The sequence below is a fragment of the Gossypium arboreum genome, chromosome 6 (genome assembly GCF_025698485.1).
Source record: "Gossypium arboreum isolate Shixiya-1 chromosome 6, ASM2569848v2, whole genome shotgun sequence".
NCBI classification, from domain to species: Eukaryota; Viridiplantae; Streptophyta; class Magnoliopsida; order Malvales; family Malvaceae; genus Gossypium; species Gossypium arboreum.
In genome coordinates, this window is record NC_069075.1 from 37,423,234 (window position 1) to 37,436,840 (window position 13,607).

General features: G+C 33.8%; 1 pseudogene; it reads right to left on the bottom strand.

Annotated features, from left to right (window-relative positions):
- Window positions 1-11,871: 11,871 nt before the first annotated feature.
- Window positions 11,872-13,249, bottom strand: LOC108484792 (probable O-methyltransferase 3; annotated as a pseudogene).
- Between the last annotated feature and the right edge of the window lie 358 nt (window positions 13,250-13,607).

A 13,607-nucleotide genomic window follows, 5' to 3' on the forward strand; every position in this document is an offset into this window, starting at 1 on the left:
CTATGTCATGACCGTCAGCTTGTGTGAGCAGACCCATTGTTAGCTCGAGAGTGAGCATTATATTCTCAGGAATGTGTTTCAACTGAAGCAATTATGTGTAAAAGATTCGAAGATAGGTTGAATAAAGATATCAGATTGCTAATTGGGATTCTAGAAATGAAAGAATTTGTGGTGCTAGTTGACCGAGCTTGTAAAGCCGAAGAACTTAGCAAAGAAAAGAGAAAAGCTGATTTCAAGGCTAGAGATTTGAGAAAGAGATCGATGAGTAAATCATATCAGTCTTCGTCAAAGAAATGCGGGATTCGTAGACTCATTTGAATGCTTCAATGGGGTATCCAAATAGAGATCGTGGAAAGCAATACTCAAGTACTAAAACTCAAACTACATCAGTATCGAGTGTCGGTAGTGTGAGAAATATTAAACCCAAGTGTCAACAATGTGGAAGACAACATTTTAGAGATTGCTGGATGAATATTAAAGCTTGTTTCAAATGTGGTTTGTTAGATCACTTTATTCGAGATTACCCTGATTTAGTGGAGAACGATAAATTTCAGAATGCAAGACCGAGAAACATAGTTATTAAAAGGAGACCACTAAGAAATGCGAGAAATGTGACCAGTAGTAAAGGAACAACAAAGGACTCTGCTGTGAGATATGAGGCTAGAGCACCAGCCAGAGCTTACACTATTCGAGCTTGCGAAGATGCATCGTCATCAAATGTTATTACCAGTACATTTTCTCTTTATGACACTAATGTAATTGCCTTGAGTAATCTTGGATCGACTCATTTATATGTTTGTGAGAATTTAGTGTGTAGTAAGAGTCTACCTGTTGAGTCTACAGAGTTTGCGATTAAAGTATCGAACCGCTTAGGCAAATATTTCCTTGTTGATAAAGTTTGCAAGAAATGTTCTTTAATGAATCAGGGTTACTGTTGTCTGACAAATTTGATGCTTTTACCGTTTGATGAATTCGATGTGATTCTGGGTATGTATTGGTTGACTCTGCACGATGCGGTTGTGAATTGTAGATAAAAGACCATTGGATTGAAATGTCAAAATAATGAAATCCTTCGAATTAAATCTAATAAGTTAAGTGAATTGCCTATTGTGATATCATCGATGTTAGCTTAGAAATATGTGAGAAAAGGTTGTGATGCTTACCTTGCATATGTACTGGATACAAAAGTGTCTGAGGTTAAAGATTGAATCAGTACCAGTAGTTTGTGAATATCCGGATGTGCTTCCAAAGGAGTTGCCTAGGTTGCCACCGATTAAAGAGGTTGAGTTTTCTATTAAATTAATACTGGGAACATCACCGATATCGATAGCTCCATACAGAATGGCTTTGACAGAATTGAAAGCTCTGTTGCAAGAGTTAACAGATAGAGGTTTTACACGATCTAGTATTTTGCCTTGGGGTGCACCAGTGTTGTTTATGAAGAAGAAAGATAGAACGGTGAGACCATGTATTGATTATCGTCAGCTTAACAAGGTTACGATTAAGAATAAATATTCGTTGCCGAGAATTGACTATTTGTTTGATCAGTTGAAATGAGCAACAGTGTTTTCGAAGATTGGTTTAAGATCTGGTTATTATCATTTGTGAGTTAAAGATTTGGATGTGCCAAAAACTGCATTCAGAACAAGGTACAGACATTATGAATTTCTTGTTATGCCTTTCGGATTAACTAATGCTCCTATAGTTTTATGGATTTGATGAATCAAATCTTTAGACCATAATTAGATAGACTTGTTGTTGTATTCATTGATGACATTCTGATCTATTCCCAAGATGAGTTTGAACATGCCTAGCATTTGAGAATTGTGGTACAAACCTTGAAAGATAAGCAACTATTTGCTAAATTCAGTAAATGAGAGTTTTGGCTACGAAAGGTTAGATTTTGGGGACATATTGTTTCAGCGGAAGGTATACGAGTTGATCCGAGCAAGATTTCAGCAATTATTGATTGGAAACCACCAAGAAACATATCCGAAGTCAAAAGCTTTTTGGGATTAGCTGGCTATTATCAGTATTTTCTTAAAGGATTCTTTATGATTGCTATAGAAAGATGTAAAGTTCAAGTGGTCCGAGAAATGTCAACAGAGTTTTGAACAGCTGAAAGCATCGTTAACTGAGGCATTAGTTTCGGTTCTACTTGAGTCGGGTAAAGGGTTTGTGATTTTTGGTGATGCGTAATTGAACGGTTTGGGTTGTTTTTGATGCAAGAGGGTAAGGTGATAGCTTATGCTTCTAGACAGTTGAAACCCAATGAAAAGAATTAACTGACACACGATTTAGAGTTGACAGTTATTGTTTTCCCATTGAAAATTTGGCGACATCATCTATACAGTGAAAAGTGTCATATCTTTACTGATCACAAGAGTTTGAAGTATATAATGACTCAGAAATATTTGAATTTACGTCAAAGAAGATGGCTCGAACTGTTGAAAGACTATGAGTTAGTGATTGATTATTATCCGGGGAAAGCAAATGTAGTTGCTAATACTCTGAGTAGAAAATCTTTATTTGCTTTGTAAGTGATGAATACGCAGTTAACTTTGTCTGATGATGGTTCGATTTTGATTGAATTAAAATATAAACATTTATTTCTTCAGCAAATTTGTAAATCTCAAAAGTGTGATAATGATTTCTAAGCTAAAAGAGTGCAATGTGAGTCACCTATTGATTCAGACTCAAATTGGATCTAATGATTGTTTAATGTTTTGAGGTAGAATTTGAGTACCAAAGAATTCCGAGCTCATTAAGAAAATTTTTTATGAAGCACACAGTGGTTGTTTATCCGTACATCCAGGGAGTACAAAAATGTGTAATGATTTGAAACAATTGTATTGGCGGTCAAGCATGAAATAAGACATTTCATAGTTTGTGTCGAGATGATTAGTTTGTCAAAAAGTTAAAGCTGAACATCAAGTGCCTTCGGGATTACTACAGCCTGTGATGATATCAAGTGGAAATGGGATAGAGTTATGATAGATTTTGTATCGGGATTACCCTTGTATCCAAAATAGAAATATGATATTTAGGTTGTCGTTGATCGACTGACGAAGTCTGCACATTTCATTCCGGTACGTATAGACTATTCGCTTGATAGATTAGCTGAGTTGTACATTTCTAAAATCGTTAGATTACATGAGTGCCAGTTTCTATTGTTTCAGATAGAGACCCGAGATTTACATCGCAATTTTGGAAGAAATCGAAAAAAGCTTTAGGTACACGGTTGCACTTTAGTACTGCATTTCATCCCCAAACGAACAGTCAGTCTGAGAGAGTAATTCAAATTCTCAAAGATATGCTTCGTTGTTGTGTTTTAGAATCTAAAGGCAACTGGGAGAAATATTTTCCATTGGTTGAATTTGCGTATAACAACAGTTTTCAATCGAGCATAAAGATGGCACCGTATGAAGTGTTGTATAGTCGTAAATGGTGAACACTGTTGTATTGGACCGAGCTTAGTGAGAAAAAGATTCATGGGGTTGATTTGATCAAAGAGACTGAATATAAAGGGAAAGTAATTTGTGACAGTTTGAAAATAGCTTCAGATCAACAGAAATTGTATACGGATTTGAAATGTAAAGACATTGAATTTCAGATCGGTAATAGAGTATTCTTGAAAGTATCTCCATGGAAAAAGATCCTTCGATTTGGTCGCAAAGGCAAATTGAGTCCACGATTTATTGGGTCGTACGAGATTATCAAAAGAATAGGGCCAATAGCATATTGATAGCTTTACCGTCAGAGTTAGAAAATTCATTACCCTCGCAGGCAAGGTCATGTCCCTCATTACGAGCTTGTACACATGCTTCTAAAGCTACTCGATTAGCTACGGCACCCGGTGCATTTCTCCAAGGGTGTCCTAAAGTTCCTCCACCGAATTGTAGTACGGAATCATCTCCAAAGATCTCGGTCAAAGAAGGTATATGCCAAACGTGAATACCCCCGAAGCTACAGGCAGAACACCTGGCATAGAAACCCAATCTTGAGTGAAATAAATACCATGGCTTCGATCTTTTTCAATAAAATCATGTATTTCATGTGTCGATGTTATGACGGTATCGATCAGATCCATCACATGTAATTTCTCTGATAGAGATTGAAATTCAACCTGATATGATGTATAACAAAGAACCAATCAAAATTTTAGCTTGAGAGGTTAAAGAATTGAGAAATAAAAGCATAGCTTTAATGAAGGTTTTGTGCCAACGACATGGTGTAGAAGAAAGCTACGTGGGAACCCGTGGAAGCTATCAGAAAACAGTACCCTAACCTCTTTTCTGGTAAGATTTTCGGGGACAAAAATTCTTAAGAAGGATAGTTGTAACAACCGGTTTTTAGTCAAATAGGAAAAGTGATTTCAAGACCAAAAATCCAAAGTCGAAATAATTATTTTATTATTATTTTAATGTCTACACCATGATGATATGATTGTGTGAAAGTTTCGTTAAGAAATTTTATCGTTTGAGTGTTTATTTGATAAAAATGACTAAATCGCGTAAAGTGTAAAACTTGTGTTCTATTAGGAAATTAAATAGTGGAGGTCCTTATGTGGTAATTATACCATTTTTAATATGAGCGGAAAAAGATGGACATTATTTAGGTGATTTTAAAGGTTTTAAAACAAAACAAAATTTTGGTGCATTCAACTTCTTCATTGCCGAATTTAAAGGGGAGAAAAAGCCATGGTTAGGGTTTGATATTTGACCAAAGCATTGTTGTCCATTTAGGTGTGATTTTTGTTCCGTTTTTAATGATTTCTATGTTTTTGAGCTCGCTGCAACTTAATTTAGCTAGCCCAAGGACTAATTTGCAAAACTGTTAAAGGTTTAGAGTTTTGTCATTGATGAATATAGGTGTATTTTGATGTTTGGTGATATAAAATGCATGCTTGTTGTTAGATAAACAACATTTGTAAAGTGATTTTTGACAAAATTGACATTTAGAGATTTAATTGAGAAATGTTGAAATTTTGTGGTTAAATTGTTAAATAAATGAAAAATATGGGCTACTAGGAACTTAATTGAAATTCGGCTAGCATGGGTATAGGTTGAATTTCATAAATTTTTGTTTTTATGAGATAAGGATTGTAATACCCCCTAACCCTTATCCGTCTCTAGAACAGGATTACGGGGCATTACTAGTCAATACAGTTCAATTACTTTAAATCACATTCAAACCTCCTCAAAACATGTCAAATTAGATATTTTATGTGCCTATATGATGAATCTTTTAAGTATTTCACATATATTATCAAATAGTTTAAATTCTTACCAAATAAGCCAATTCCTACCATATACTATTACTAAATCTAAATTTACTTATTTCATCCTTACATTGACAATCCAAAATGACACACACAGACATTTTAGGTACATATCATTACCAATAATTAATATACCTCATCACGTTGAGTTCGGGATCAACCTGGGATGCTGATTCAACGGTCTGACTTTAACCTATCCTGCGAATGGAAACAAACCGTACGCTGAGTATAAACTTAATGGTATTTCTATAATCCGAAACATTCATTTAAAAATCATATAACAATCATAATTATATAATTGTTCAAATCATAGATAATTCCTTTATAACTAAATCAATTCTTTCATCTACTAACCCGTATAATTTTCCACAATATGTTCACAATTCACTTGAATAATAATATTATTCACTTATATCCCATTTAGAGTTACATAATTCATATGTTTCAATCATGCTTCAGTTCAGTGTTCAATATCAATAAATAATATTCAACAATTCACATTTCAATCAGTAATTCGTTTTATTCCAAGCTCAATATCAGTCAATATTTTTCAATATCAATCAATTCATCAATATCATTCAGTAACAGTCAGTCATTCAGTACCTTTATTTACCCCTATTAACATGACTCGGACATTGACGGATACACGGATCCAACCAACACACCAGTACGGCACTCAATATCTCATTGGATTAAACCGAAGTAATAGTAGCAGTACGACACACATGGTGCCTCATTGACTCGAAGTCGAAGTAACAGTACGACACTTATAGTGCCTCATCGACTCAAGGTCGAAGTACCCCTGAACACTTCCAATCCTATGGCATGCCAACTATATCCGACTTAGCCTGACACTTTTAATTGGGTATTCAATTCATTTTCAATTTTTCAACCAATACACATTTCAATTAACCACATATATTCTCAATTCAATACAATTCACTTTACTTTTCAATAACAAATATTCAAATTTCACAATAATCACATATTCATATTAATTTCATCACATTCTCAATCAATATACTTTTCAAATATAACATACATCCAATATTCAATTTTCACATAAATCACATATATTCATGTAAATTCAATTCAATAACAATTACTAATACTTACCTTAATTACTTACAATAATATATAAACCGAATATAACAATTAATAATTAAAATTGGATTAAATACCAAATCAATTTAAATTCAATACCAATGCTCAAATATCACATAAATCATAATTTCACAAACACTCAATTCAATATCAAATATACTACACTTATCTTAATTTTCTTACCATAAACATTTAAATTAAAATATAACAATTAATAATTAAATTCGGATTATAGAAATACAAACTGTAATTTCCAAGCTAACCCTCGTTGACTTTGCCTTTTCCTTTCTTAGCCGAGGTTTTCTAGGACAACGTTAGCTATTGAAATTAAAACAATTAAAAATTATCAATACACTACCATTCAATTTCACATTGAATATTTCAAATTTTTATTTGACTTTTGTCTAAATTCCAATTTAGTCACTAAACCTAAACTAACTTTTATTCTTCACATTTAGCTCAATATTTTCATTCAATTTCCACTTTAGACTAATTTCAACTCTCTAATTTCACCATAAAATCATAATTTCAAAATTCTTTCAATTTAGTCCCTACTATTAAAAACTTATGATTTATTTTACAATTCAATCCTTACTTCACTTCTAACTTGAAATTCTATCAATTTAACCCTAATTCTTCAATTTATTCAACATGAACAATATCTAGAAATCTAATAACTTTCAAAATTTTCACTTAAAACAAGTATTATTTATCTCTAGGATTCCAAAAACATTAAAATTACAAGAAAATGGACTAAATTGACTTACCACTTAAGCTTGGAACCTTGAAATCCCTAATTTCCTTTTTTTTTCTTTCTATTTTTCTTTCCCTTTTCCTTCTCTGTTTCGTTTCATATTCTGTTCTTTCTTATTCTTTTGTTTCTTTTTATTGTTTTATTATTAAAATATAATAATAATATATAATATTATTCTTATATAATAAGTAAGTATATATGTAAATTACAAATGTATGTATAACATTTGTACACATGTAAATTATTATTACCATGTAATTGTCACAATTTTATTTATTTATTTACTTTATTTAATTAATATAAAATAATATTAATATAATAATATTTAATTAAATAACAAGTAAACAATAATAGTTACTAATATATGTATATAAATATTCCATATGTATTTCACTATTACCACACATTTATCACTCATGGTTTAATTTCTCATTTAGTCCCTTGAATTTCCTTTATTTTATAATTAAACTTTCACACTTTATTCAATTTAATCCTTATACCTAATTAACCTTTATTCACCTTTCCACAATCTAATTAACCTCACAATTAACTTCGTAAATATTTCTAATAAATACTTACGAATCCATTTTTCAGAAACAGAGACCCAAAAATACACTTTTTTTATAACCATAAAATTCGGGTCGTTACAAGGACTAAATTGTAAAAATATTGAAATATTAGGGGAAAAAGTGTAAAGTTGCTATAATTTGTATTTTGGATTAAATTGAATAGAATGATAATTAAATAAGTTAATTTTGATTACATTTAGATCAAGAAAAGTGAAATTCAGATTTAGATCGGGGGAAAACAAGGTTTTGGACTAGTCGATCCGTTATGTCGTTTTAGCGATCGAGGTAAGTTCGTATGTAATAAGCATTGTTATATTTGTGTTTTAAATGCTTTAATATTGCACAAATTGTGAATACGACCTTGCAGATATATTCGACGATTCAGCAAATATGAAATCCCGGTTGAACCTTAAGAATAGATTAGGATACGAATGACATATCATTAGGGGTTATGTGATTTGGGTGTTGGTCTGTGCGTCCTACCGGTGGCTGAGTTATCCGGCATGTGTTGCGGATTCTCGTCAGCTTGTGTGAATAGCACCGTGTAGCTATGTCATCACTGTCAGCTTGTGTGAGCAGATCCTTTATTAGCTCGAGAGTGAGCATTATATGTGATATGACATTGAGACAACTTTGGCTATGTATGTGGCACTTAGGGTGTGAGATTTCCCGAGTATCCGATAGTATTCCAAATGGTTCAACGGGTATATCGAAGATATGAAATGGTGAGAAGTAGATACGTGTCAATACAGGTATGTACGGAAACTACATAAGCGTCTAATCTGTGGAAGTTGTAAATTTATGGTTAATTATGTGATTGAATATATGTTAACATTGTGGTTAAATGTTTTATAATATGCTATGTTCATATTATGAGTGGTAATTGAATGGTGAGCTTTGCTTATTATTTTCATACGAGCTTACTAAGCTTTATGGCTTACATTATTTTTTTTTTTCATGTTTTATAGTGAAATCAAAGCTAGCTCGGATTCGGGAATCCTCAGAGACCTCATCACACTATCAAGCTATCACTTTGGTACTTTTGACACTATGTTTATGGTTATATAGCATGTATAGGAGCTTTGGTCATTTTGGTATATATTTTGGTAATGAATTTAGTCATTTAAATTAGCTATTGTGTTAATAGCCATAAGAGTTGGCTTATTTTTAGCATACTGATGATGTATGTATATATGTGAAAAAGGCACTTTAATATGTTGTGCTTAATTGCCAATTATAGGTTTGTTGTGAATTAGTATTATGGATGCCAAATGGTTGACATTTAAGTTTGGTTTGCTTGTGTTTCTAGGTAAAGTAATGCATAATTGTAAGTTGCCATTTTGGTGATTTGTGATTGTGAGTTTAGCATGAATGAATGGTTAATTTGATACTTGTGTGTATTAAGATTAATGGTATGGAATTAACATGAATTATGCTTGGTTGAAGTTGGATAAATACCTATTTATGCTATGTTTTGGTGCCATTTGGTTTCGTGTAGAAGTATGCAAATTTGGGTGGCAAGATGGCTTGGTAAATAGCTTATTTTTCTCCACACGAGCATAGACACGGGCTTGTGTCTCAGCCATGTGTGACACACGTTCAGGTTACATGGTCGTGTGTCATCTGGTGTTGAATTTGAAATCAAGTCAGTATGCTCCACACAGCCTAGCACACGGGCGTGTGACTTGGCCATGTGGCATAAGTCAGTATACCCTACAGGTTTGGCACGGCTTAGCACACGGCCTGGCATACGGGGGTGTGAAGCCATTTCGAAGGGCACACGGGCTGGTCACACGAGCATGCGGTTGGCCATGTGACCCATGTCAGTGAGTTACACGAGGTAGGACACGGCCTGGGATGCTGCCATGTGATCCCATTTCGAATGTCCACACAACCTGTGACACAGATGTGTCTTTAGCCGTGTGAAACACATGGTCGGGCCACACATGTGTGTGTCCCCTGTATTTTGAAAAATTTTCTAAGTTTTCTAAAAGTTGCCTGAGATATCGGTTTAGTCCAAAACCATTCGTAAAGCATGATTTGGGCCTCATAGGCATGTATTAGAGATGATATGTATGATGGTGATTGTTTTATGTTTGAAATGGAAAAATTGTATGAAAAATGTATGTTTAATTGTGTTATAAGTTCGGTAATGCTCCGTAACCCTATTTTGACAATGAATACGGGTGAGGGGTGTTACAAAAATGGCTTATTTTCATCCACACGAGTAGAGACAAAGGCGTGTGTCTCAGTCGTGTGTGACACACGACCAGGTGACACGACTGTGTGTCCCCTATAACTTTAAAAGGTTTGCAAGTCAGGCTGTTACATGGCCTAGCACATAGCCTGGCACACGGGCGTATAGGTTACTTCTAAGGGTCCACGGCCTAGCACACGGGCGTGTGGCTTAGCAGTGTGACCAAGTCAAAGAGGTACACGGGCACGGACACGGGCTTGGACATAGCCATGTGTCCCTATTTCGAATGCCCACACGGGTGTGTCTCTTGGCCGTGTGAGTCACACGGCCTGGCCACATGCCCGTGTGACCCTTGCAGCTTTGAAAAGTTTTAATGTATTATGAAAAATTCTCTAAGTTTCCGATTTAGTCCTGACTTATTTCTAACGCGTATTTAGGGCCTCGAGGGCTCGTATAAAGAACAATATGTATGTTTTTTTATTGATTTTTGACATGAATATTATATGATATGAAATGTTTGAATTTTTTGTCCATTTGATTTGTAAACTCCGATAATATTTCGTAATCCTGTTTCGGCAATGGATTCAGGTTAGGGGTTTTACAGTTTTAGCTCAAAAAAGCTTTCTACGGGCTAAAGTAGGCGCCTAGAGCCTCGTACAGCATGATTGATGAGCACTTGTGGCAATTTGGTTTTAGAAAAAGCCTCAGTGAAGCTACTATCCATATTAAAGGTGATGAAATCAATTTTATTATTGTTTCGCTATATGTAAATGACCTGCTAATTACTAGAAGCAATGATGAATTTGTTAAAAAGTTCAAAATAGATATACAATATACTTTCAAGATGACAAACTAGGGAGAAATGATTTATTTTCTAAGAATGGAAATCAAGCAAAAGCAAAATGAAGTGTTCATCTATCAAAAGAAATATGCAAGTGAGATTCTAAGAAAGTGTAGAATGGAAAATTGCAAAGAAATAACCACTTCCATGTGTCAAAAGTAAAAGTTGAACAAAAATGATGAAGATGAAAGAGTGGATGAGACTTTTTGCAGAAGGTTTGTTGGCTCTCTTATGTATCTTACAACTACTAGAGTTAATACTTTACATGTTGTAAGTCTTCTATCTAGATTCATTACTTGTGCAACTAACACTCATTTTAGACCAACTAAAAGGGTGATAGGATATGTTAAAGGAACGCTAAATTTCAAAATCAAGTTTTATGCAAGTCAGAAGTACGTGTTGTAAAGATATTCTAATATGATTGAGTTGGTTCACCGTATGATATGAAGAGCACCTATGGTTATTGTTTTAAAAAGCAATAAATTGTGGCATAATGTACAACAAAAGCTGAGTTTATTGCAGTAACAGTTGTTGCAAATGAAGCTTTATGGCTTAGAAAAGTATTACTTGATCTTAATTTAAAGCAAAAAGAGTGCGCAAAAGTGTTGGTAAATAATCAAGCAACTATTGTTATCTCAAATAATCACATTTTAATGGGAAAACCAAGCATTTCAATATCAAAATATTCTCTCATCGATGTGCAAAAGGAAGGTTTTGTTGAATTAATGTACTGCAAGACTGATCTTCAGTTAGCATATATATTTACCAAAGCTTTGCGTAGGAGTAAATTTTAATCTTTCAAAGAAGTGCTTCGAATTTGTAGCAATTGAAGTAAGGAGTGTTGAAGATTTGCCTCAATTGTTGCAGTCAAAATAATTTGGTTACTTTTAACCATTTTCAATTAATTGTTGATATTTAGAGATTTGTTAGAGAATATAAATATTTTAATTGCTTATTTTTAGTCATTGTTGAACTTTTTCTCTATATAAGCATTAGTTTTCAGTTCAATGAAATATACACTTTCCATCCAAAATTATTTCTACTTTCTTCTTGCCTTTATTGTTTTTTTTTTTTTTGTTTTTTTAACTAAGTTTTCTCTAAAACACTCCAACAAAGTATCAAAGATTTAAAAACGTACTTTATTTTTGCAAATCTAATTTATTTTTTTTTAAATTAAGGATAAACCTCAATGAGGGACCTTAAACCAAACAAGGGTGTTAATTTGTAGTGACAAAAACCGGCTGCCATGAACAATTTTTGCCAATCTTGTTCGGTTCTTTCTCTGCCACTGACTTCCACCATCATCAACATGTCGAAGAATAGCTTGGCTTCAGTTAATTCATGTTCATCTTTCTCCACATTTATCACAATGTCTATGATAATCACCTTTCCCTTTTCACCTTGCGTTGGGATGGCTTCTCTACATTTCGTCAGTATTTTTATGCATTCCTCGTCGCCAAAAGCATGTAAAACAAGCTGCAAAATTACTCGTCTCCAAATTAAGATCAATGGAAAATAAAATTTTAAAGCTAAGATTCACTAACTCGACATGAAATGTTAGGTCTCTTAACTCCTCAGTTTTCTTAACAATATATATATGCATGCAGGATTTCATATTTGGTAAAAACATTTATGCTATGTGAAATAAATCATGATCAGTTTTGCATACCTCATTAGAATGGCATCTGCTGAAGGGATATGTTGAAACAGATCGCCTCCAACAAAATTCAAGTTGCCAGTCGTTGGCAGGTTAGCCACAACGTGAGGGAGGTCAAACACGGTGCATTTCAGTTGGGGGTATGCTTCGGATATGACCCTGGCTATGGTTCCCGTTCCACCCCCAACATCAACTAATGACTTCAAACCCTCAAAAACTGGCTCGCAGTCTTTAACAACCAAATTTATCATTTGAGAATCACTTTTCATTGCATCATGGAAAAGGGGTTTTGAACACGGGATCATGGTCCATATAGTCCCAAAAGGGTTTGCCATTTGCAGCCTCAAATGGACTCTTCTTTGTTCCTTGCATCCAATCTCCCAGAAACTGCCATGGCATCATCAAAGCAGGACAGAGCATTCCCACAACAAAGGGTGATAAACAATTGATCTTTTCTTTGACAAGTATTTTGGAAAATAGTGTGAGAACATATGCTTCTTTTTCTTCACCTTTATTGACTTTCGTCGTAGCAAAGAAACCTGCGTGCACCAGCACCCGCATCAGCCGATTTGTAAAGCTAGCTTTGGTTGGATCAATTCCAAGAGCCGAGACCAACTCAGATAAAGTGATGGGTTCACCATGGTTATGGATTGCATCTGGGATTTCAAGCTGAACAGCACACTTGAGTGACATTGAACTTACGTATATGTTTATATAAATGAGCTTGAGCTCGAAAGGATTCAATGGCTTCTTGATCCATGACACAGTTAATCTGTAGGCTTCTTAGAGAGACAGCTTTTTCTTTTTCCTGTTTTTTATGTGGAATACAATTAGTTGAAAATCAGAAATGATTTTATAGGATAGTAGCAAGTTAAAGACGTTTATATAAACTTCACCCAATCTAAAACGTAATTGCTCCCTGAATATTTTATATAATTAAATTTCAGTTCGGTATAACACTTAAAAAAAAAAATTGGAGATAGTGATGCGAATGCCAATGACATTACTGATGTTTAATGTTTAAAATAAATTATTTACGTATATAATTTTTAAAGTAAGTATTTTTATAAATAATAAAATAAAAATATATAGATATTTTTATAATAAAAAATCCTCCAAGACATCACTTTGGGACTTATCGCCCTTTATTTTCCCTTTTGTTCTTAAATCCACTAACCACCTTTAACCGCTTAAAATTATGATA